This window comes from Synchiropus splendidus, chromosome 14 (assembly GCF_027744825.2).
Source record: "Synchiropus splendidus isolate RoL2022-P1 chromosome 14, RoL_Sspl_1.0, whole genome shotgun sequence".
NCBI classification, from domain to species: Eukaryota; Metazoa; Chordata; class Actinopteri; order Syngnathiformes; family Callionymidae; genus Synchiropus; species Synchiropus splendidus.
The window spans coordinates 14,071,152-14,085,107 of NC_071347.1; the positions used below are offsets into that span (position 1 = coordinate 14,071,152).

The 13,956-nt window shown below is 41.5% G+C and overlaps 1 protein-coding gene and 1 long non-coding RNA gene across 2 annotated transcripts in view; one reads left to right on the top strand and one right to left on the bottom strand.

Moving 5' to 3' along the window:
* Nucleotides 1-8,040: 8,040 nt before the first annotated feature.
* Nucleotides 8,041-9,427, bottom strand: LOC128771139 (uncharacterized). The gene is made up of 3 exons (XR_008416593.1): nucleotides 9,282-9,427; nucleotides 8,677-8,727; nucleotides 8,041-8,419 (listed from the first exon to the last, which is right to left on the bottom strand). It is a non-coding gene; the product is annotated as an uncharacterized LOC128771139 (long non-coding RNA).
* A 2,288-nt stretch (nucleotides 9,428-11,715) lies between these two features.
* Nucleotides 11,716-13,956, top strand: part of grm3 (glutamate receptor, metabotropic 3) — a 43,028-nt gene continuing 40,787 nt past the window's right edge. The window contains exon 1 of the mRNA XM_053886594.1: nucleotides 11,716-11,859. The gene's annotated coding sequence lies outside the window, so the exon portion shown is untranslated. The remainder of the gene's footprint in view (nucleotides 11,860-13,956) is intronic.

A 13,956-nucleotide genomic window follows, 5' to 3' on the forward strand; every position in this document is an offset into this window, starting at 1 on the left:
GGAATTCGTCCTCAAGTTGGAAAAGTGAATGCGATTGCTGCTTCTCCACTGCCAAATACCAAAAGGAGGCTACGGTCATTCTTGGGGTTAGTAGGATGGTATCGTCGGCTCATCCCTAACTTCTCATCAAGAGCTGCCATATTGACAGACATGACACGTAAATCCAGCCCTGTTAAAGTTAAATGGACTCCAGAAAGTCAAAATGCTTTCAATGATTTGAGAAACTGTTTGTGTCAGGAACCTGTTTTACAATGTCCAGATTTCAGTCAACCATTTACTGTGCAGACAGATGCCTCTGAAAAGGGTCTGGGAGCGGTGTTACTGCAAGGGGAGGAGGACAACCGTTTTCCGGTGCAGTATATTAGTCGAAAACTCTTTCCAAGAGAGTTGAAGTATTCTACGGTGGAAAAGGAAGCATTGGCCATTAAGTGGGCTTTGGACACACTGAGATATTATCTAATTGGTAAAGAGTTTGTTCTTCATTCTGACCATCGTGCACTGCAGTGGATTCACAAAATGAAAGACACAAATGCTAGAATTACTAGATGGTACATATCTCTCCAACCATACCGGTTTCAGGTCCAGTATCGACCAGGCCGTGATAACGTTGTTGCTGACTTCCTGTCCCGTGACTCTGAGGAGTAACGGTATTAAGGGGGGGGGTGTGTGACAAAGTGGCTGAGAGTCACCCATTTGTCTCAGTTAAAGTTATTGTTGTATGCTTGTTTAGTTGATTTAATTCCATCGTTAACCTGGATCATGCGTTCAAACTATCCCGGGTCATGTTTGAGTTGCATCTTCTGGTGTATCAAAAAATCAACACAAAGGAGTTTGGTTATGTTAAAGCACGTTTATTGGTTCAATTAAATGTCAGTTATTTAGGAATTATTGGTTAAGCATGTTGGTTGTGTTACTCACCACGAGGCCTTCAGGTAAAAGGAGGACGTGGCGGCTCACTTCCTGGTTTTATCACCTTGGTGATGTCATTAGTGACATCATAGAAAGATTCAACTGTGGGGGAGGCCAAGGTAGTGAAGTGTTTTGTTTTGTTTTAATATCTATGATGGAGTGATGGAGCGAGGTTGAGCGTGATGCGGCAGATTGTGGTCAAAGTATGCTGAGCAGTGCACTTTGATTCTTCAAGTATTCTTCAAGTTATGGTTGTTAGTGGTATTGGGGATTTACCTGTTGAGAGGTACAGTCCATGTACAAACGCTTAAAGAGAGCAGCGTGCAGGCCAGAGGGGGGAGGCTGCAGCGTGCAGAGGTGTGCACAAGTGTGTAAGAGCAATTTCTGTTATTTCAGTCTTTTCAGTTACGCTGAGTTAACTGTTGAGTTTCTTGGCAATCCATGGTTTTCTTTTATTTTTGGGCTATTTTTTGCATCCTCGAGCAGCTTGTCAATAAATTTCTTTGGTGAAGCAAGCAAAGTGTCTCCAGCGTCTGCCTCCTACACCTACTCTGGCCTGGATTACCACACAGTTAGAACCGAATGGCTTATCAAGGAGTCAAAGTCAGTCACCACGGAGGGAGAACTGTGGAGCTCCTGGTCTCTTTGTGTGGATCCACCGAAGAGCTTTCACTGCACAAGCTGGAATGTGGAGGATGATGGGAACATCTTCAGATGCATTCAGACCAGGAGAATTTCCCACAGGGCGACACATCCCGGAGGAATGTTGGTGGAAATGGCAGAACAGAATAGAAACTCTCAGTCTGACACTAGAGACAGTCAACCTGGCCCCGCAGCTCCAGGACATGGAAGAGAGGAAGACATTATAAAAGCAGGTGGAGCAGAGGAGACCTCCACGTAGATGTGATGGTTCTTCATATCCCTCTCAAGAGGCTGCAGATCTTGGCCCAGCTACCCATCAGATCCAGCTTACCTCGGTGGTTGTTCCGCGAGCGCCCCCTAGAGGCCCGCAAAAAGTTTGATACCTTTGGGCTGCAAGGCCCGCAAGACGCTGTTTTACTACTGTACATTAGCCACTTGTGGTGGCTGTAGTGTATCACTGAATTGACTTGACAGCTGCATATCAGTGATAGTTAACAACTATGGAGAAGATGTTGAAAAGAAAAAATGATATGTAAAATGATGACCTCCAACAGTAAAAACTGTTCATGTAAGTTGTCAGTTTTGAAAATTAATTGGAATATTTTATGGTGGTACTTTCATTTACACTTTACTTACATCGTCTTTGGAGTTTAAATAAATTATATTGTTCTTTATGACATTTAGGCATGTTTTTTTTTATATTCATTTTATTCAGAATGTGATTCAGTTTTTTCAATTTTATCAACAGTTTGCAGTGTATTTTTTTTCTTTTTTTGTTTAGTAAATTTGATGAACATGACTTGCTCCTGGTTCTGCTGCTGGTTGGACTTTTCCATGACAAATATCTTTGTGATGATCACATGGTTTTGGTTTGTTTATGTTTAAGTTGATTAAATATGGTTACAGATCACAAATGTAACCAAGAGTAATGAATCAGTTCCATTACTTGAATGGGCCCCGGGGGCCCATTTGTTCTGGGAAAGCTGGGCCCCGAGATCAAAAAGGTTAAGAAGCCCTGCTTTAGATGAAGATGTTTTTTTTCTTTTGCAGAATCAGCCTTCAAAAATAATTCCATGAATGAGTCTAACCTTCAACAACAGAAGGAATATTATGGGAAGCATCTTGATGTTCGCGCTTCAAGGTCTTTAAATTACATTACGTTTTCATACGACGCCACGCAAACAAAGCTTTGGACACTAAACGGCACCTCAGCAACTAAAATACATTATTGATAACAGACTCATATTTCTTGTTAAAGAGTGCTGATAAATTTAGTAAAAATAATCTTTGTTTGTTGATGTAGACTGTGTTGAGATTGATGGGTTGTTTAACATCAACTTAACAAGTGAAATTCAGAACAGTGCTGCTATTAGAATTATCCTATATATATTGTTTGATCTATTAGGAATCGGAGAAATGGATCAAACAGGAAATCTGGAATCAGACACATTACGTTACAGAAATAAAGACGTCAACAAATGGCACTTTGGATCATCTGAAGTAGATCTAATTTTTCACAGTATCTGATCATTGAATGAAAGGTGCTATGACTGCATTACATGTGCACCAAGCTTCAGACACTCACACACACACACACTCACACACACACACAGAGGCAGTTGATTTAAAGGAGTGCGATTGCCCTCTATTCATCATGCGCCACCTCCGTGACTGTCCCCTGCCAAGTCACAGCGATTTGTCATCATCTCTGACAATGAACACATTTTACTATTCTCTCTCTGATGAGCCATCTGAGTCTGACATCTGCCTCTTGCTTTACTATTTTTAGCTCTTAATCGCTGTTTGCCCCAGGAATAAATAAAATCCAGTGATGCGTGACATTGATCATTGGGAGAAATTCTTGGGTAATAAATTGTTTTCTTTTCTTTTCCACCTTGAAGCAGTGGAAAAATGATGTTCACAATCGATGTGGAGTAGTCTGCAACAAAAGAAGATAAACGCTGTGGTCAAACTTTTTCTTTTGAAGATTCAGTGAGATGAAAACACCCAACAGATATGCAACATTTAGCAGAAAATCCTGTGGAAAATTCCATTGTGATTTTAGGAGGGCGCAAGGTTCTGAATACTTGTGAGTGTTTGGGAGGATTTTGACTTGACTTTAAGAGAGTGTCCTTCTCATTCGGCGGGTTGACTAATCATCCTCTTGGTCTATTTCTGGAGACCATGAGAACGACAAGTTATCATTCTAATGTGAGCCTAGTCGACAGGCAGGATAAGTGTGAGATATATATGTTGCAGAAACGACTTGCTTAACATAGACCAGGACATCCATTTTACACCTCCACGCAGGTGGAGCCCCTGGACATATTAGAGGGGGAACTTCTGTCACGTTCTGTGGAGACCCTGGTCGGCAGACCCGACTTCTAATAAAGCAAGGAAAACTCGCTTTATTAGAAGCAGAGCTGAAAGGCAGATACAAAGGATTTGTTTTTCAAAATAAATTGCCACAAAAAGGAGTGTAATATCTCTTTGTGGTAGCTTCAGGGACGAGTCGGTCGTGTTTGCACTCGGAATTGGGCTGGTGAGTGAGTGAGAGAGTGAATGAGTGAGCCTCCGCGACGCGTGTCACAGGATGTCTGGCGCATCGATCCGTCCAGGAGGAAACACTTCCTTTCATCCGTGTGCTCTTATTGTCAGAATGCTGCTGCAGATCGCCTCATATCATTAATCAATTATTCACCAGCAGCCCGTTAATCTTTAATGAGTGAGGCTGCTGCGGTCAATTACTAATGAATTGTGGTCATGGAGAGGAAGCGCAGAGGAGAGGCCCAACGCACTCTGTTTATACGTGTCCGCACATGCAAGGCTTCAGATGTGGTCCAAGTCACTGAGGTGACCATCACGCCACGTCTTAAATCTAAGCAGAAGTTAACACAAAGACCTCGCTATGCGAGAATATACAAGAGTATTTGTCTGCCTTAAGGTTTGGAAGGACACATTCTGCAGAAAATTGCTCATAATGTAGAAGGACATTTTGTTCATTCAACCTCTACTGACTGACAATAAATATAAAGAAACAATGAAAGGTCGCATTTAAGTTACTCAAAATGTATATGGAAACATCTCCTCTGTTGTGGCTCTTGCCATTTTTTCAAAGGTTATCGATTGGTGCTTTAATGTCATTAATTATTTTTGCTTTTTTTACAAATTCATTTTGTTATACAAATTACTTACTTGTGACCATTTGATTTGTCAACGGCCATTAAAGTATTTATTAAATAATAACAACAACAACAACAACAATAATAACAATAATATTAATAATAATAACAATAATAATAATTTGTAGTAGTGAATGTAGAGTGTCTGCTGCAGGTGCGCTGTTCGTCTATGTGTGTGGCGGCTGCATGTGGGAGGGGTTGCCGAGTGAGTGACGTCTCTCCAGAAGTGAAGAGGTGCCCGGTGCGTGTCCAGCTCTGAATGTGCGCTTCTGTGCAGTTTGGCTGTGACAAAGTCATAAACCAAGTAACGCTCTGTCCCAGACTCGCCTCATCCCTGTCCCAGCTCCAGCCCACAACAGGACATCAAACGTGTTATACACAGTAACAAAGCGCATCGTGGGTCAGCTGATCGGTCCGAGCACGTTATGTTTTTTCCGGCTTTTCTCTGGGGCGTTCGAGTTCTGGATTTTCGTTCAAAATCCGAAGCAAAGAAATTTCGAAATTTTAGTTCCAACTCCGATTTGTCCGAATTCCGAAATTTTCCAAAACCGAGGTACCACTGTACTTGCATTGGAGTACTTGTGCAATTACACATAAAGTTACTTTGTGGTTTGTTATGTTTCCATATACCGTATTTTCCGGAGTATAGGGCGTACCAGCCAAAATAAAGAAGAAGTCGCACTGGAGTATAAGTCGCATTTTGGGGGAATTTTATTTGATAAAATCCAATATCAAAGCCAGATATTTCCTTTTGAAATGCAATTTAAAATAATAACAGATTAGAAGACAACAGTATGAATAGGTGCATATATGCTAACATAACCCATTCAGCTGCATGACGCATAGACAACGTTGAATGAAGCGGTAAGACTAAGCCAGTCCTCCGGTGAAGTCATTTACAGTATATTCATCTCCTTGGCAACTACCTGGGCGTGGAGACGCAACTGCACTGTTGACAAGCCTCTCCTGGCAGCACGTTGTTCAAGCACCCATGTGCAAACTCTGTCCTCTAGCTGTGGCCACTTAGCTTTTAGCCCACGATTAGCTCTTTTTGTTTTCTTCATTGCAGCAGTGTAGTCTCCGCTTTTCGCCAGTCCCTCATGACTTTCTCGTTTACTCCAAATTTTCTTTACCGTTACTGTTTTCTGCTATACATTTCACAATTTGCAGCTTGTAATGTGCAGAATATGATTTTCATTTGGATGGCATTTTTATAAATTCCTACTCAGTTATCTTTATAACTTACCAGCAAATGTTCAATGGTACAGAAGTAGCATTGTAGTTGCAGTTTTCAGTGTGAAAATAACAAACAAAATGATGTAACAATGTGTTAATAATTTCAAATATAAGCCACACCCCAAGCCAAACTATTAAAAAATAGTATGACTTATACTCCAGAAAATACAGTATGTCATTATTTGAACAACATTCCTCAGTATGTTTTTCTTGTACATGGGTGCATTTTACAAAACTGGCATAAACTGACATTCACAAACTGCTTTCATGGTATCAGTGGCCATTCTATGAGTAAGAGTACGAGTACACGAGCCCTGTATCGGTATCGGTGCATCCCTAATAATAGTGAATTCCATTAAAATATATTCTCTCAGTGGGATATTCTCTCAGTGGGAGATGTTCTTGTGTTTAAATCAAGCAAAACCCAGAATAAAATATGAATTAATGTGAGGATAATTAAAACACATATACAATGAAAGCAGTACCTCTGGAAAAAAAACATCCTAAATACATATGCCCTGCCACAAACAAAGTTTAAATTAAATGGGGAAAAAATAGTTTAAATGATCCCTAAAGTTAGCAAGTTAAAAAAGGAAGGACAGAAGGTGTTTGAAGCTTCAGTGTTGTGAGGCAAATGAGTGCGAGACAGGTCATTGAGTGTCCTGTGAAGTGTGTGTGTGGTTGCAAGCTGTTGGCCATGCCTCTGTAACTAGGATAATTGGGGACGAACCCCCTGTAAGGCGCTATAAGCAGCCTAGAACAGTATCACAAAACACACCTTCCTCACCATTGTTCGCATGAATTTTATTTAGAGCGGCTTTGATTCCACATTTCTATTTACCTTTTTTCCCGTTACCAGGCAACACACAGATTTTCCGAGGCAGAGTATAAAACCATAGAGATGGCTGATATTGCTGGAGAAACAGACGGAGGGAGGATGTTAAGTGGATATGTGAAGGCCAAGCAAGTTCACGATGACTCAACATATTAAAAAAGTTGTGTGGAATATTACAATGAGGTAGATGTTATGTAATAGATGAGGTGTATGGTGTGTTTCATATTCATCCCCAGACCTTGTGAAATGCACTTGTGCTGCTAATGAAAGATTAACAGTCAAGTTTTATTTTCAGCATTGTCATAGCAACAAGTGCAGTCAATAATATTTTTGAGAAATCTCATTTCTGGGAGAGTTTTGACAATTATAAAATGTTGTAGTGCTGCTGCAGTGGGTTACAGGACGTAAGCAAATTCTGATATGCGAAAGAAATGAGCTGCTTGGAGGAGGTCTGTGCCCTCTCAGTGTTTTTCTAAAGACAGGTACCGTGAAGTTGCATGAGAACAGATTTCATTTCACACATTAAATTTCATCCATGGTATTTCTGTTATGGAGTGCTTAGCCTTTTGACTGAACACCCTTGTTTGTGTTGTAGTTGAGCCCGTGTCCAGACCAGAGCCTAAAGAGACCAAGCCCTCGAACGGCACTTTCAGGGCTCCATGCTGAGTCGAGGCTAAAACCAATGAGGCAGGCGAAACCAAACTCAAGACAGAATAGAACAAAAGCATAGGTTTATGAGTCCTATAAACACGTGTTTGTGTACTGCAAAAGAAACAGTACAATTGTTCCAAATATATTCCAAAAAATGAAATGCATTGGAACAGACAAGTAGTTTGTGTATTCAGTTTGGCCTCAGTCTTGGTCTTGGTCCCGCCCCACTCAATGGTTTTGGTCTCGACTCAGTCACTCACAGTCTTGGTCTTGGTCTGTGTGTACCAGAGATGGGCCACTAAATTTCTTAAAGAGTGGCCACATTAGAAAATGTGAGGGGTCATCATCAAAAGAAAGCCATCAATGACAAAATAATAATAATAATAATAATAATAATAATACAAAATATCCAAAATATATACTGAAGTAAAAAGAACCAAATTAACCCAAAAGATTAAATGTAAATAAGGATATTCAGAAGTATAAATATAATGCATATTTCATTTTATATGCATTTAATTTGAATATAAAAAAAAGGTAAAATGGCAATTTATTTCTAAATATATTTTCTTATTTCCTTCGATGTATTTTGAGGAACTAGAAAAACACAAAAATGGCCAATGAAAAAAAATATATATTTAGATTATATATAGATATATATTTACTGCTAAAGTGGTGGCAATGGTGACTAAAGGAGAAAAAACAAAAAAAACAGAAAAATTACAACATAGCAGTTATAGTTTTAGTTTGACGTCAAAAGTGCCACAAAAATAAAGGTATCAGGCCCCATATGGCACCCGGGCCGCACTTTGCCCAGGTCTGGTGTATACTCTTGTCACAACACTAGTCAGGACAGTGTGATTGGGGTGATTCAGCATCTCTGGGTCCACGTGAAGCATTCCACTAGTTTCCCCCTGAGAATCCAGCAAAGGATGACTGGTTAGTCATGGGTCCTTCTTAGTTCCTGAAAGACAAATATACCCACTTTGCATTACAAAAATTACTGAATTATCAATGGTGAACTATGTGATGCTATTTGACCCCACAGTTTTGTACTTCGACCATTCAGATTAATTCCCGCTAGCCGTTATGTAATGCGGAGTTCCTCCTGGTCTTGGCCTGGTCACAAACATCCCAGCTCCACGGAACTAAATGGGAACTAGCGGTGGTGACCGGCTCTGTTGTGCGACCAACACTGGGCACACGTCTAAGCACACTCACCCCTCTGTGTGACGCTCCATCCATCACGAGGCGAAGACAGGACACAGGACCCTGGGAAATGAAGCATGGCTAATTCTATTAGTCTGGGGACACAAACAATCTGCGGAGAATCAAAGACGGAAGAATAATCCCAGTGGATCCACTTCCTGCTGCATGAGCTGGAACAGCCTGACGCGGGAAAAACCTCAAATTCCTTCACTCCAAACGGTGTGTGTGAGTGGAGGCATATGGCGTGCTTCAACTGGTGCATATTTAATTCAATCACATCTTTCTCCGGCTTCGCTTATTTTGTTGTCGATCTTTGCGGCTTTTTTTTTTTCATCTTGTTGGCTGGTTTGTGTCAGTGTCTGTGGGGAAAGCCTGGGCACAAAGCCCTCTCACTGAGGGACCCTTATTGGACAAAGCTGGCTTTCTGGGCTTTCTGCATATATGCATGCCATTTAGACAATGAGCCCCTTATTAGAGTAGCCAGCATCTCCGGACTGGAACGGCAGGGATGAGGGATGAAGCTGTGACTGACACTCAGCGCCAGTGTCTGTCTGTGCACTTCCCACTTCAAGTCTGTGCTTTTATGTGAGTCAGAGGTGTGAAGTAGATGCTCTTACCCTTAATTCTCTTCGCAAGTCCTCAGTCTCTGACCATCCGGCGCTTGTCGTCTGGCGGCATACGCTGCCGCGGCGTCTTCATCGCGAGGTAGTCAGCCTCCTGTCATGTCTGCATATGAAACAAGAGCGTGGCTACAGCCGCAATCACGCAAGCGCTGGCAGCCGACTCTCAGACAGTGTATCTCTACGCGCTCGACTAACTTCACAATGCTGTAATCAGGCCTCCGCCGGACCCCAGTGTGTGTGTTGTTGTGCGTGTATTTCCGTGTTTGTGTGGAGTGAGGGTGCTCGGTGACTCAATCATGCATGAAGAGGATTTTCTGTTCAATAGGAGCTGCACACTTGCATACTTGCATTGTAATGAATGCATAATTACGCCATCAAAAGGCACAAATGTGTGTGTGTGTGTGTGTGTGTGCGTGCACGTTCACCTCCTCGAGCATCCACCGCTGACAACACACTCAACAGTTAAACAAGTGCATCAACAGTCTTGGCCCGACTCAAATGTCAAGGGGTCAAATTAGTCTCAGAAATCACGCACAGTCAGGATGAAGCTGTGGGAAATCCACCTGTATCTTTTTAAAAGTAGGAAACGGATTATTGGAATTTGTGCAGTAAGATTCAAAAGAAGATTTGTCATATTGATGTCCAGGGTGTGAGGGCAGGAGAGAGGGCGTCGGTCTACGGCCACAAATTTGGCATGTTTCTGGGCGATGGGAAGAAACCAGAGTGCCGAGAGGAAACGCAATAACAGGGAGAACATACACCTCAAAGAAATCAATCCAGCTGCACTTGTGAGGCAGGAGCACTAACCACTTACTGGCTTCCTGAATGAACTTAGATACCCACCTTTTGCTTTGTGGTTCAACTTGCTGTGGTCTCTATTGGCCACCTGAGCTCAGATGAATTCCTCAAACACTTTGTGATTGTCTCTGAAAAAAAAAAAAAAAATTGAATTGAAAATGGACAAAATATTCAGATCATGAAAATGTGTTTGGCGTAGTACAAGTTGGCTTTTAGATATTGTCTCTGGGGGACCAAAGCCTGGCCCGGGGGCCAGTTGCGGACCTTGATCATATTCCATGAGGCCCTCTGAATCAGAGATCAAACAGGTATAAAAAGTGTATCACTGTATCATTCCATAAAATTTGATTTTATTTGAGAGATAGAGATCGATAGAAAGGGACAAGTTTTTGGTGTCGACCGATGCTAGTTAGGGTTATAAGATATCAGCACTTTATGGTACAAAGTCAGAATAAGATACAGTAACTCTAGGTATAATCTTTTTATTTCTACTGCATATTCGCAGTTTAATGGATATTGCACAGTCAAAATAACATCACATAGATATAGGGTTGGCCCTAATCTAATCTAATCTGGCCCTCCTTTGGTCACTCCTTTGATAGATATAGACATGAAAAATATGGCTCAGGAACATCTCAGACTTCATCCGCCGAGCATGGTACTGACTTGGGAGGAGTCTCATAAGTCAAATAATGAAATTTGAGCTTCAGAAGAAACCTGGCTGTTTTCTAACACATGTTTTGTATATTTGATATATGTTTTTATTTAAAAATGTAAACTTGAATCCTGGGTATTTTATTTATTTAAACAAGAAGAATTTTTATCTGTTTATTTATTGGGTTTGTATGAATTTTGATCAATAATTCTTCACTTTTAATTTTGGCTCGCATTAACATTTTTGTCAGGAATCATTTTCAGCATACTTCATCCTTTTTGACATTACTGCATGATACTCTCATATCGGATTTGCTCATCTCAGTGGACCGCTCTCCAACACGCCCCTGTAGCTGAGGTGTAAACAAAAGTAAACAAGTTGTGTTCAGAATTTGATTTGCCTGGTAAGGTTTGTATTTTAAAGCGTCACATTCGACCTCCATCCACTTACGACGCCACGCTTCTCAAATATGCCAAGGCTAGATGGAACACGGTCAGAATGTTTATCACTGCTTGAATAGTTTTTTTCTTTGACCTCACACTCCTGTTTAATAATGTGCTGAAACATTAATGCAGCCAGCAGGATGTAAAAAAAAAAAAAAAATGTCTGCATTCCTCCTATATTTGCAGTCAGCTTGCGGGCACAGATGGAAAGAGATGAATTCTGTGCATCATACCACACCTCAGACACATGTATCCCGTGGATTCCAGGACATATACATCCGACCCTCTCGGCATCAGACAGAACTCAAGTTGTCGTTTTGAGGGGTAAACATGTGCTGAAAGGAAGGGGGTGAATTGCTAAGTTTTCTTTTTATCCAATAAAAATGTCTCCTTGCCAGATCGATTGTTGTTGCTAGGAGACTGAAGCATCCCTTGGCAAGGGGGGCTACAGCTCTCTGTTGTTTCTCTCCCTCCCTCCCTCTCTCTCTCGCGCTCTCTCTCTCTCTCTCTCTGGAAGTCACAAACTAACACACTATAATACACACCGCAACCCACACCCGGACTGTGGCGCCCATCCTCTCCCTCTCAGTGCGACTCCTCCGAGGGATCAGGAGTAAGTCAAACTTCCTGCTGCTCAAGATTTGTGCGCAACATTTGAAGGGTTGAAGACGTGAAGGTAGGTCACATTTCCACATTTTGCTCCGCTGCCAGAATGTCTTTGGTTATTCTTAGATGACGGTGAAAGTGCGGTGGGACTCCGGGACCGTCAGTGGTCCCACACTAGGGGAGCAATTTGTCTGAACTTTGCGCAGCATTTCTACACACTTTCGGACCACAAACGTCGGTTTATATCACTTGGATTTATTTGATATGTTCTGAAAGCCTCTGCTGCTTGCGAGTTGTGATGAATAAAACGCCCTTTTGGCGGCTCACCGCAGGAGATGCGAGGAGATGGAGAAAGATGAAACAGTCTGCAGTTGCCATCTGCAGAACTTCTCGGGGTTCGGATCACAACAAGGATCGTCCCGAAGCTTTGGATCGGTGTGTTCCTTCTCTGAGCTGAAAAAACCCAAAACAAAACAGGTGGCTTTTGGGGACTCTGATCTGTTGAAAACCTCGACGACTTTGAATTATTTAAATCTACTTCCAACCTGTAGACTATTTTTTTGACTCAATAAAATTAAATTGAGGATGAATTTCACGTCAAATCTTAGGATGTTTCTGTATATATTCCCTTTTCCTCCACAGAAAACGTGCACCTGTATGGATCAAGCAGAAAAAAATGTGACTTTATGAAGCTAACTGAAGCTCTAATTGGGCAAAATAAAAGGGTTGAAGCAATCCCAGCTGTTTGGGGTGAGACGCTGGGGACACCCTGCACAGATCAGTCTGGCCACTTGTAGACAGGCAACCACTAGTATGCTCTCACCAATTAGCCTCTTTGGGAGGAAACTGGAGCGCCCAGAGGAAACCTACGACGATATATGGGAACTGAAACTGAGACTGTGCTGGCATGAGTGGAATAAGCTCTCAAATGTTCTCCTGCAACAGTATTTTTAAACGGAAACACATTCACTATAGCATTATGACCAGACGTCGAATATTAAAATTACAACATTTGGCGGGAGATGTGCACACAAAGGCAGTCCGAACGCAGCTTTGTCTTTTCAGGCAAAGGTTCAGTGGTGCATGAGGAGCAGAATATTACCTCAAATAACCATAAATACATAGTAAGAAATCAGGATAGCCGTGTCCAAGTAATCTATGTTTCATATCTCTGAATATCTTAAATCTATAAGTCCTACTTCACTCTTTAAAAAAAAAAAAAAAAAAAAAAGGTGAGAGTCATCATTTGAAGCAGCTGCCCTGCCGCTATTAATCCTCTTACAAGAAAATTTGGTGTTAACAGCAGCATTACAAGCGCAGAAAGATTACACACAAAAGAAGTGATGGATGATGTGAACTTTTTTTTTGCTGGCTTTATGGATGAGAGATGTTTGCCTGCATTGCATGCAGCTCATGTGGAAAACTTCCATCTTGCTTGAACCCGCCCTTTTAAATATCTTGTTTTCTGGTGGAACACATGGGGGTGGAGGGGGGACAATGAAAGGTGGGCTTGTATTACAAGGCTTGTGTGGAGAACATGTACTTGGTGGGACAGCATTACCCTCCTATCAATATCTCCATCACCAGGCTGTGATGCAGGATACATTTGAAGTGTCATTTCTCAATACCTGCTGGAATGCTGTCTAAAAGGTGCTAGTCAGACTGGAGATAAGCATCAACAGATTCGGTTAGAAAGCACAACGAAGAGAGAATTGACAAATTGATCTTTTAAACAGGAGATAAAACTGACCGAGTCCTTGCCATCTTATAAAAACACGTTTTTTTTCTGACAGATTAGATTAGATTAACTTCTAAATCTCTTTAAAAAAAACAACTGACTGTCTTTCATGTGATGTTGTCTACTGCTACTGTCCTCTATTGGATTGGTTGATGGGAATTTTATTTTCTCTGTTCTTTACTGACATCTTGCATTCTATTCTGTTACGTTTCTCACTGTGTCTGCCATGTCTTTATCTGTGTTTTGTGCTGTTCTTATTGTTGTTTACGTAAGGGACATGGTGACCATGGTCTGACTGTCTGTCTATCTATATATCTATCCATCCATGTTCTCAGGATGAACATCCACACCACTGGGAGTACTGCCACGAAGGCTGCATCAGATGGCATTGGACAGTTTGTTTTTTTGCATGGCATTTGCAGAATTGGG